This window comes from Rutidosis leptorrhynchoides, chromosome 1, assembly GCF_046630445.1.
Source record: "Rutidosis leptorrhynchoides isolate AG116_Rl617_1_P2 chromosome 1, CSIRO_AGI_Rlap_v1, whole genome shotgun sequence".
Classification (NCBI taxonomy): Eukaryota; Viridiplantae; Streptophyta; class Magnoliopsida; order Asterales; family Asteraceae; genus Rutidosis; species Rutidosis leptorrhynchoides.
In genome coordinates, this window is record NC_092333.1 from 588,193,625 (window position 1) to 588,206,650 (window position 13,026).

A 13,026-nucleotide genomic window follows, 5' to 3' on the forward strand; every position below is an offset into this window, starting at 1 on the left:
ATAAATAAAGGTTTAAAAAGCTTTACGTAGATTATCAAATAATGATAATCTAAAATATCCTGTTTACACACGACCATTACATAATGGTTTACAATACAAATATGTTACAACAAAATAAGTTTCTTGAATGCAGTTTTTACACAAAATATCATACAAGCATGGACTCCAAATCTCGTCCTTATTTAAGTATGTGACAGCGGAAGCTCCTAATAATCACCTGAGAATAAACATGCTTAAAACGTCAACAAAAATGTTGGTGAGTTATAGGTTTAACCTATATATATCAAATCATAATAATAGACCACAAGATTTCATATTTCAATACACATCCCATACATAGAGATAAAAATCATTCATATGGTGAACACCTGGTAACCGACATTAACAAGATGCATATATAAGAATATCCCCATCATTCCGGGACACCCTTCGGATATGATATAAATTTCGAAGTACTAAAGCATCCGGTACTTTGGATGGGGTTTGTTAGGCCCAATAGATCTATCTTTAGGATTCGCGTCAATTAGGGTGTCTGTTCCCTAATTCTTAGATTACCAGACTTAATAAAAAGGGGCATATTCGATTTCAATAATTCAACCATAGAATGTAGTTTCACGTACTTGTGTCTATTTTGTAAATCATTTATAAAACCTGCATGTATTCTCATCCCAAAAATATTAGATTTTAAAAGTGGGACTATAACTCACTTTCACAGATTTTTACTTCGTCGGGAAGTAAGACTTGGCCACTGGTTGATTCACGAACCTATAACAATATATACATATATATCAAAGTATGTTCAAAATATATTTACAACACTTTTAATATATTTTGAAGTTTTAAGTTTATTAAGTCAGCTGTCCTCGTTAGTAACCTACAACTAGTTGTCCACAGTTAGATGTACAGAAATAAATCGATAAATATTATCTTGAATCAATCCACGACCCAGTGTATACGTATCTCAGTATTGATCACAACTCAAACTATATATATTTTGGAATCAACCTCAACCCTGTATAGCTAACTCCAACATTCACATATAGAGTGTCTATGGTTGTTCCGAAATATATATAGATGTGTCGACATGATAGGTCGAAACATTGTATACGTGTCTATGGTATCTCAAGATTACATAATATATAATACAAGTTGATTAAGTTATGGTTGGAATAGATTTGTTACCAATTTTCACGTAGCTAAAATGAGAAAAATTATCCAATCTTGTTTTACCCATAACTTCTTCATTTTAAATCCGTTTTGAGTGAATCAAATTGCTATGGTTTCATATTGAACTCTATTTTATGAATCTAAACAAAAAAAATATAGGTTTCTAGTCGGAAAAATAAGTTACAAGTCGTTTTTGTAAAGGTAGTCATTTCAGTCGAAAGAACGACGTCTAGATGACCATTTTAGAAAACATACTTCCACTTTGAGTTTAACCATAATTTTTGGATATAGTTTCATGTTCATAATAAAAATCATTTTCTCAGAATAACAACTTTTAAATCAAAGTTTATCATAGTTTTTAATTAACTAACCCAAAACAGCCCGCGGTGTTACTACGACGGCGTAAATCCGGTTTTACGGTGTTTTTCTTGTTTCCAGGTTTTAAATCATTAAGTTAGCATATCATATAGATATAGAACATGTGTTTAGTTGATTTTAAAAGTCAAGTTAGAAGGATTAACTTTTGTTTGCGAACAAGTTTAGAATTAACTAAACTATGTTCTAGTGATTACAAGTTTAAACCTTCGAATAAGATAGCTTTATATGTATGAATCGAATGATGTTATGAACATCATTACTACCTTAAGTTTCTTGGATAAACCTACTGGAAAAGAGAAAAATGGATCTAGCTTCAACGGATCCTTGGATGGCTCGAAGTTCTTGAAGCAGAATCATGACACGAAAACAAGTTCAAGTAAGATCATCACTTGAAATAAGATTGTTATAGTTATAGAAATTGAACCAAAGTTTGAATATGATTATTACCTTGTATTAGAAAGATAACCTACTGTAAGAAACAAAGATTTCTTGAGGTTGGATGATCACCTTACAAGATTGGAAGTGAGCTAGCAAACTTGAAAGTATTCTTGATTTTATGAAACTAGAACTTTTGGAATTTATGAAGAACACTTAGAACTTGAAGATAGAACTTGAGAGAGATCAATTAGATGAAGAAAATTGAAGAATGAAAGTGTTTGTAGGTGTTTTTGGTCGTTGGTGTATGGATTAGATATAAAGGATATGTAATTTTGTTTTCATGTAAATAAGTCATGAATGATTACTCATATTTTTGTAATTTTATGAGATATTTCATGCTAGTTGCCAAATGATGGTTCCCACATGTGTTAGGTGACTCACATGGGCTGCTAAGAGCTGATCATTGGAGTGTATATACCAATAGTACATACATCTAAAAGCTGTGTATTGTACGAGTACGAATACGGGTGCATACGAGTAGAATTGTTGATGAAACTGAACGAGGATGTAATTGTAAGCATTTTTGTTAAGTAGAAGTATTTTGATAAGTGTATTGAAGTCTTTCAAAAGTGTATAAATACTTATTAAAACACTACATGTATATACATTTTAACTGAGTCGTTAAGTCATCGTTAGTCGTTACATGTAAGTGTTGTTTTGAAACCTTTAGGTTAACGATCTTGTTAAATGTTGTTAACCCAATGTTTATAATATCAAAAGAGATTTTAAATTATTATATTATCATGATATTATGATGTACGAATATCTCTTAATATGATATATATACATTAAATGTCGTTACAACGATAAACGTTACATATATGTCTCGTTTCAAAATCATTAAGTTAGTAGTCTTGTTTTTACATATGTAGTTCATTGTTAATGATATGTTTACTTATCATAATATCATGTTAACTATATATATAACCATATATATGTCATCATATAGTTTTTTTTACAAGTTTTAACGTTCGTGAATCACCGGTCAACTTGGGTGGTCAATTGTCTATATGAAACCTATTTCAATTAATCAAGTCTTAACAAGTTTGATTGCTTAACATGTTGGAAACATTTAATCATGTAAACATCAATCTCAATTAATATATATAAACATGGAAAAGTTCGGGTCACTACAATATCAGAGTTATATCATAAAGGAAACTGTTTAGTTTCTAAAATCTGAAATCTTCGAGTTTGAAGTATGAATGTTTTCGAGTAGTGTTGGGAACTGAAGCATGAGTTAGTATAATATAATGACACTTGATCAACGTGATTATATTACAGTAAGTTATGCTGAGTTTCTAATGAAACATGATGATTCACAGGCCATAACGTCATCATGTGCCATGTTACGCGACTCTTACATTCTATCTAATATCTAAACATATCAAGAACATAATTTCTTAATAATTCTGTCTTTTCTTTTGAATTCTGGTAATTTAACCAATCAAGATCGTGCTATTACAATTTCTTCCTTAGAACATTAGTCATGTTCATTCGAAACTCCATACTTACGAATTCTGAACCATTATTCGCTGACTTAAAGTCGAGAAGAGAAAACAAAAGGATGGAACTCCAAAATACAAAGGAAATAAAGAGGGTGGATTTATAATGAAATATCCGACAGAGCAATCAAAACAGATTATCGCATTTAACCAAAGAAGATCCTATTCCTTAGAATCAAATTTTATTCAGATTTTAAAGATTTCTTTAAATCCCTTGAATTCCAGAAATCCACCGTGACTACGTCAAAAGTTAAATTTCTATCTCAAACTGTTGTGACAGCTACCCTCGTACGCTTCACATAATTGAATCGTTTTATCTACATTACTCAGTAATAATGAAACTCTATTTATCAACTCATATTCGTCATGGAAACAGTTTTATGGTTAACCATGATGACCTTACTCAAATTTCGGGACGAAATTTCTTTAACGGGTAGGTACTGTGACGATCCGAAAATTTTCGACCAAATTTAAACTTTATCTTTATATTATTCCGACACGATAAGCAAAGTTTGTTAAGTTAAATCTCAAAAATTTTAAATTGTGTTCATACATTCATTATAACCTCGACCAAATTCCGACGATTCACGAACCGTTATATATAAATAAATATGTATATATATGTATATATATATATTATAACTTAAAAATATTAATAAAGTATTAAAAGTATAATACTTTACATGAACGTATTTGTTTCAATATGTTTATCGATGGAATTAGAAGATAATAACAAATGATTGATTTATCAGATACACTGTGATATGATTACGGGTCTATGTTATAAGGTCCACTTTGATTTAAGAAATCTATTCTTTTTGACGACATTCGGAAAATGGTAAAGTGATTTATAAGTAAGAACGTGGAGTGTAAATAACTTAGATGTTGGATATCGACAAGTTAAGTAACTCGATATTTTTCATTAAGATTATTTCATACGTTTATTTAACCTTTGAACTTTATCACATGCTTCACCAACAGACTGTAATTTAAAAACTTGAAACATATTATGAAAATATATGATTTTACTTTTCTAAAACGTTTTATGATATAACGATTTCCATTATTTTAACCTTTAAACAAAATGCTTCTTAAATATATTTAGTTTTGGAAAACAAAATTATCATATTTATTTGATTTAGTTTCAAACGTACAAAAACGTTTTCAGTTTAAAAAGAACTTTATTATTAAAACGTATATAACTTTTATAAATATCCAGAACCACTTTTAACAACTCATTACTTAACCAGTATGATAAAGATAACGATATTTATATTTTATTTTATTAAATATATATAACGATTTAAATTAATATTATATATATTTATACGCGTATTATACGTACATAGTTTTGTACTTTTACTATACTTAAACTTTACCTTTACTTTATTTTTACTTTACCTTAACTTTAATAATTCATACTTTAATAATTCACTTTAATAATTCATACTTTAATAATTCACTTTAATAATTCATACTTTAATAATTCACTTTAATAATTCATACTTTAATAATTCACTTTAATAATTCAAAAATCTATTATAAATAGAATTCAATAGGTTTTATTATTTGATAGAAACTTGAAAATATTTTCTCTAAACTCTCTCAATCGATTTACATATATATATATATATATATATATATTTACTCCGTATTATTTCAAGATATTATCAGTATACATAAAATATTACGACGGAGTGCTGTCCGAGTAATTTCAAAATTGTTTTTTCGAGTGGGATAGAGGTAAGGAAATTATGGGATAAAGCTATGGAGGTTATGGGTATGGTTCGGGAGTATTGCTCGTGAGTCAAACTAGTGTTTATAATCTCCGTTGCGTCTACGTACTTTTCCTGCAATATTGAATCTCAATATTGATACGTTCGTGAATCCAAAGCCAACATTGTACTTGTTCAATGACGTCATATGTATTTTTACTACAAAATACAGTATTGTGAGTTTCATTTGCTCCCTTTTATATATATTTTTGGGACTGAGAATACATGCGCTGTTTTTATAAATGTTTTACGAAATAGGCACAAGTACTAAAACTAATTCTACGTGGGTTTAAACCAGAAATATACCCTTAGCTTGGTAACATTAAACTACTTGTCTATCTACGGTAGGCGCGAATCCTAAAAATAGATCTATTGGGCTTGATAACCCCCATCCTGACTATGGGATGCTTTAGTACTTCGAGGTTATTTTAAACACACCTGATCTGGTGTACTTCAGAGGGTAAAACATGAACGTTAAGGCTTGTTACCGGGTACCTACAACTTATAGAATACTTTTATACACTTGCGAGTGTACATATATTTATACACTTGCGAGGGTAAAACATGAACGTTAAGGGTCGTTACCGGGTACCTACAACTTAAGGTTGCACCTTGGAAAGGTGTTGTTCGATTTGGTAAATGAGGGAAATTAAATCCAAGGTATATTGGACCATTCAAGATTATTGATCGTGTCGGACTAGTAGCTTACCGACTTGAGTTACCTCAATAACTTGCGAATGTACATAACACTTTCCACGTCTCGAATTTGAAGAAATGTTTTGCTAAAGAAGATCTCACTATTCCGTAGGACGAAATCCAAATCAATGAAAAACTTCAATTCATTGAAGAACCCGTCGAAATAATGGATCGTGAGGTTAAGAGACTTAAACAAAACAAGATACCGATTGTTAAGGTTCGATGAAATGCTCGTAGAGGACCCGAGTTCACCTGGGAGTGTGAAGATCAGATGAAGAATAAATACCCGCATTCATAGAAGATACGTCAACACCTCCAACTGCTTAAAATTTCGGGACGAAATTTATTTAACGGGTAGGTACTGTAGTGACGCGAACTTTTCCATGTTTATATATATATATATATATATATATATATATATATATATATATATATATATATATATATATATATATATATATATATATATATATATATATATATTAAATGAAATTGTTATTTACATGATTAAGTGTTTCCAACATGTTAAGCAATCAAACTTGTTAAGACTTGATTAATTGAAATAGGTTTCATATAGACAATTGACCACCCAAGTTGACCGGTGATTCACGAACGTTAAAACTTGTAAAAACTATATGATGACATATATATGGATATATATAGTTAACATGATATTATGATAAGTAAACATATCATTAAGTATATTAACAATGAACTACATATGTAAAAGCAAGACTACTAACTTAATGATTTTGAAACGAGACATATATGTAACGATTATCGTAGTAACGACATTTAATGTATATATATCATATTAAGAGATATTCATACATCATATTATCATGATAATATAATAATTTAAAATCTCATTTGATATTATAAACATTGGGTTAACAACATTTAACAAGATCGTTAACCTAAAGGTTTCAAAACAACACTTACATGTAACGACTAACGATGACTTAACGACTCAGTTAAAATGTATATACATGTAGTGTTTTAATATGTATTCATACACTTTTGAAAGACTTCAAGACACTTATCAAAATACTTCTACTTAACAAAAATGCTTACAATTACATCCTCGTTCAGTTTCATCAACAATTCTACTCGTATGCACCCGTATTCGTACTCGTACAATACACAGCTTTTAGATGTATGTACTATTGGTATATACACTCCAATGATCAGCTCTTAGCAGCCCATGTGAGTCACCTAACACATGTGGGAACCATCATTTGGCAACTAGCATGAAATATCTCATAAAATTACAAAAATATGAGTTATCATTCATGACTTATTTACATGAAAACAAAATTACATATCCTTTATATCTAATCCATACACCAACGACCAAAAACACCTACAAACACTTTCATTCTTCAATTTTCTTCATCTAATTGATCTCTCTCAAGTTCTATCTTCAAGTTCTAAGTGTTCTTCATAAATTCTACAAGTTCTAGTTTCATAAAATCAAGAATACTTCCAAGTTTGCTAGCTTACTTCCAATCTTGTAGAGTGATCATCCAACCTCAAGAAATCTTTCTTATTTATAGTAAGATATCTTTTTAATACAGGTAATACTCATATTCAAACTTTGATTCAATTTCTATAACTATAACAATCTTATTTCGAGTGGAAATCTTACTTGAACTTGTTTTTCGTGTCATGATTCTGCTTCAAGAACTTTCAAGCCATCCAAGGATCCTTTGAAGCTAGATCTATTTTTCTCATTTCCAATAGCTTTATCCATAAAACTTGAGGTAGTAATGATGTTCATAACATCATTCGATTCATACATATAAAGCTATCTTATTCGAAGGTTTAAACTTGTAATCACTAGAACATAGTTTAGTTAATTCTAAACTTGTTCACAAACAAAAGTTAATACTTCTAACTTGACTTTTAAAATCAACTAAACACAAGTTCTATATCTATATGATATGCTAAATTAATGATTTAAAACCTGGAAACACGAAGAACACTGTAAAACCGGACATACGCCGTCGTAGTAACACCGCGGGCTGTTTTGGGTTAGTTAATTAAAAACTATGATAAACTTTGATTTAAAAGTTGTTCTTCTGGGAAAATGATTTTTCTTATGAACATGAAACTATATCCAAAAATCATGGTTAAACTCAAAGTGAAAGTATGTTTTCTAAAATGGTCATCTAGACGTCGTTCTTTCGACTGAAATGACTACCTTTACAAAAATGACTTGTAACTTATATTTCTGACTATAAACCTATTTTAGATTCATAAAATAGAGTTCAATATGAAACCATAGCAATTTGATTTACTCAAAACGGATTTAAAATGAAGAAGTTATGGGTAAAACAAGATTGGATAATTTTTCTTGTTGTAGCAACGTGAAAATTGGTAACAAATCTATATTAATCATATCCTAGCTAACTTATATTGTATTATACATGTATTCTAATATATTATGTAATCTTGGGATACCATAGACACGTCTGCAAATGTTTTGACATATCATATCGACCCATGTGTATATATTATTTGGAACAACCATAGACACTCTATATGCAGTAATGAGGGAGTTAGCTATACAGGGTTGAGGTTGATTCCAAAAATATATATACTTTGAGTTATGATCTAGCCTGAGACGTGTATACACTAGGTCATGGATTGATTCAAGATAATATATATCAATTTTTTTCTGTACATCTAACGTTGGACAACTAGTTATAGGTTACTAACGAGGACAGCTGACTTAATAAACTTAAAACATCAAAATGTATTAAAAGTATTGTAAATATATTTTGAATATACTTTGATATATATGTACATATTTGTTATAGGTTCGTGAATCGACCAGTGGCCAAGTCTTACTTCCCGACGAAGTAAAAGTCTGTGAAAGTGAGTTATAGTCCCACTTTTAAAATCTAATATTTTTGAGATGAGAATACATGCAGGTTTTATAAATGATTTACAAAATAGATACAAGTACGTGAAACTACATTCTATGGTTGAATTATCGAAATCGAATATGCCCCTTTTTATTAAGTCTGGTAATCTAAGAATTAGGGAACAGACACCCTAATTGACGCGAATCCTAAAGATAGATCTATTGGGCCTAACAAACCCCATCTAAAGTACCGGATGCTTTAGTACTTTGAAATTTATATCATATCCGAAGGGTGTCCCGGAATGATGGGGATATTCTTATATATGCATCTTGTTAATGTCGGTTACCAGGTGTTCACCATATGAATGATTTTTATCTCTATGTATGGGATGCGTATTGAAATATGAAATCTTGTGGTCTATTGTTACGATTTGATATATATATATATATATATATATATATATATATATATATATATATATATATATATATATATATATATATATATATATATATATAGGTTAAACCTATAACTCACCAACATTTTTGTTGACGTTTAAAGCATGTTTATTCTCAGGTGAATACTAAGAGCTTCCGCTGTTACATACTAAAATAAGGACAAGATTTGGAGTCCATGTTTGTATGATATTGTGTAAAAACTGCATTCAAGAAACATATGTCGATGTAATATATTTCTATTGTAAACCATTATGTAATGGTCGTGTGTAAACAGTATATTTTAGATTATCATTATTTGATAATTAACGTAATGCTTTTGAAACCTTTATTGATAAAATAAAAGTTATGGTTGTTTTAAAAATGAATGCAGTCTTTGAAAAACGTCTCATATAGAGGTCAAAACCTCGCAACGAAATCAATTAATATGGAACGTTTATAATCAATATGAACGGGACATTTCACTAGTCAGGGATACACTACTAATATATAAAAGATAAGATATAAATTCTCACGTATCAATATTGTGATTCAGTATTGCAGGAAAGTACGTAGACCCAACGGAAATTATAAACACTAGATTGACCTCATGAGCATACCCCCGAACATTACCCATAATCTCCATAGCTATAACCCATAATTTCCTTAGCTCTATCCCGCTCGAAAAACCCATTTTGTAAACACTCGAACAACACTCCGTCGTAGTATTTTATGTATAATACTAATAATAATAATACTACTAATAATAATAATTAATAATAATAATAATAATAATAATAATAATAATAATAATAATAATAATAATGATGATGATGATGATGATGATGATGATGATGATGATTATATTTTATATATATATATAGAGAGAGGTTAGAGAGATAGGTGAATGAAATGAATGAATCATAAACTGCAAAACGTTTGATTTTATGATACTTGACACCACCTACCCCCTCATGCGATCGCATGGGAGGCAAGGGGAGAAGCCATGCGATCGCATGAGCTTCTCTTACAGAGCTCACATTCACTAAATGATGCTACCGACATAATTTTATACATATATATATTATTTAATATATAATATATTTAATCTTTAGAATTAATTAAATATTATATTATATTCTCGTGCATAGTTGATTTGTAATTTTTACACCGATGAATTGTACGTTGACGCTCGACTTACGTACCAGTTCCGGTTTTTCGAACGCATTTTTGTACGCTTAGAAAACTGGTACTTTACATTTCGTGTAATGTACCTTTATCAATAACAAGACTCAAATCAATGAAAAATTATCCCACTCAAAGTGTAACTTATTCATTTGAGTGTTTTGGTCATTTGCTTCTATTAATCGACGTCTCGTTATTTACCAATATATATTATAATAATACTATTATAAATCCAAAACATTTTACTACTAAGTTAATATTATATTTTATCACTTTGTAAAATAATGATATTATCATTTAAATATATAAACTTATATATTTTAGAAATTTTTACTTACTAATATAATATTTAGTTTTTCAAAAACTAATTATATTTCAAAGTTTAATATATTTAAAATCGTTTAAATATTAGATATTATTATATCACCTTACGTTTTACGCTTTAGTACATAATTTGATATGATTCATTTATGCGCCAACGTTTAATTTAAATTCTCAAATGTTCTAATTAACATACCTATAAATCAATCGAATCAATAAACAAGTGTTACAATCGTTTACTTAACTTGTCGATATTCATTTTCTAAGTTATCTATATTCCTCAATTTTACTTTTACATTAAATAATATGAAAGTTAAATAGTTTATCTTATCAAAAGTCACGAGGCAATTATTGTAAGGCATGTATTGGAATTCAACAGGAATTTCCACCAATCTGTCTAGCTCTCGCTACTTGACACTTCATCCTTACTCGAAGATCACTTTACCATTTATTCCGAATACCGTTAAAAAGGAAAGGTTTCCTAAGTTAAGGTGGACCTCTCAACAGAGACTCGTAAACATATCACAATGTAGCTGATTAATCAATCATTTGGTATTACCTTCTAATTCCATCGATAAACATATTGAAACAAATACGTTCATGTAAAGTATTATACGTTTAATACTTTGTTAATATTCTCAAGTTATAATATATATATATATATATATATATATATATATATATATATATATATATATATATATATATATATATATATATATATATATATATATATATATATATATATATATATATATATATATAATCATATCCATTTATATAATGGTTCGTGAATCGTTGAAATTTGGTCGAGGTTAAAATGAATGTATGAACACAGTTTAAAATTTTTGAGATTTAACTTAACAAACTTTGCTTATCATGTCGGAATAATATAAAAATAAAGTTTAAATTTGGTCAGAAATTTCCGGGTTGTCACACATTGAAGGGTTGTTCATTCTGTGAAAGTTGCTTCTTTTAGCGTTCGGTTTTTTTTTTTTAAAGTTAGTTGATCTATTTTGTGAAAAAGAATGTTTTTCGACATCTTTTAGTAGCATTGAAGGGTTGTTTTTTTTATGAAAGTTGCTTCCTTTATCATTGAGGAAGGGGGAAAAAAGTTAGTTGATTTTTTTTTGTAAAAAAGAATTTTTTCGACATCTTTTTCTAACGTTGAAGGGTTGGTTCTTTTACGAAAGTTGCTTTTTTATCGTTGGCACGAAAAAAAAATACTGTAGCGCAAATAGTACTACTCAATCTGTGGGGAAAAGAAAAAAACTGTAGCACGAATAGTACTATTCATAACAGAAAAGACAAATTTTTTCTATTAGTTAATATGTTAATTGTCTCTTAATTTTTCATGATCCGTCCTAATCCATCTGGACGAATACATTACATTTAGTTACATCGCGAGGTACTTGACCTCTATATGATATATTTTACAAACATTGCATTCGTTTTTTTTAAAAGACAAACTTTCATTATATCGACAGTTGACGGCATGCATATCATTTCATAATATATCCAACTATAATTGACTTAGTAACAATCTTGATGAACTCAACGACTCGAATGCAACGTCTTTTGAAATATGTCATGAATGACTCCAAGTAATATCTCTAATATGAGCAAATGCACAGCGGAAGATTTCTTTAATACCTGAGAATAAACATGCTTTAAAGTGTCAACCAAAAGGTTGGTGAGTTCATTAGTTTATCATAAATAATCATTTCAGATAGTATAATAGACCACAAGATACTCATATTTCAAAAACAATCTGTGCAGGTCTTGATAATGCTAAAAACGAACATATATTTCATAGCATTATCCTTCAAGAAAGACAAGCTTTTGGTTGCAATTGTTCTATTTACAAGTGATATTTGTTTAAATAATAAAAGGTGAAGATAAAAGACAGATTCGACGATTTGAAGATGCAAACGACCAAAAAGCTAAAAAGTACAAAGTACAATTAAAGTGGTTCAAATTATTGATGAGAAACGTCTAAAAATTACAAGAGTACGAGCCGCGGAATGCAAAGTACAAGATATTAAATAGTACGAAAGGACGTTCGAAAATCCAGAACCGGGACATGAACCAACTATAAACGCGCGACGCAACGGACCTAAAATTATAAGTCAACGATGCACAAGAATATAATATAATATATATATATATATATATATATATAATTATATAAAATTATATATATTATATTATATAATATATTAATACGCAGCAGCCCCACGTTTTTAGAATCATTGTG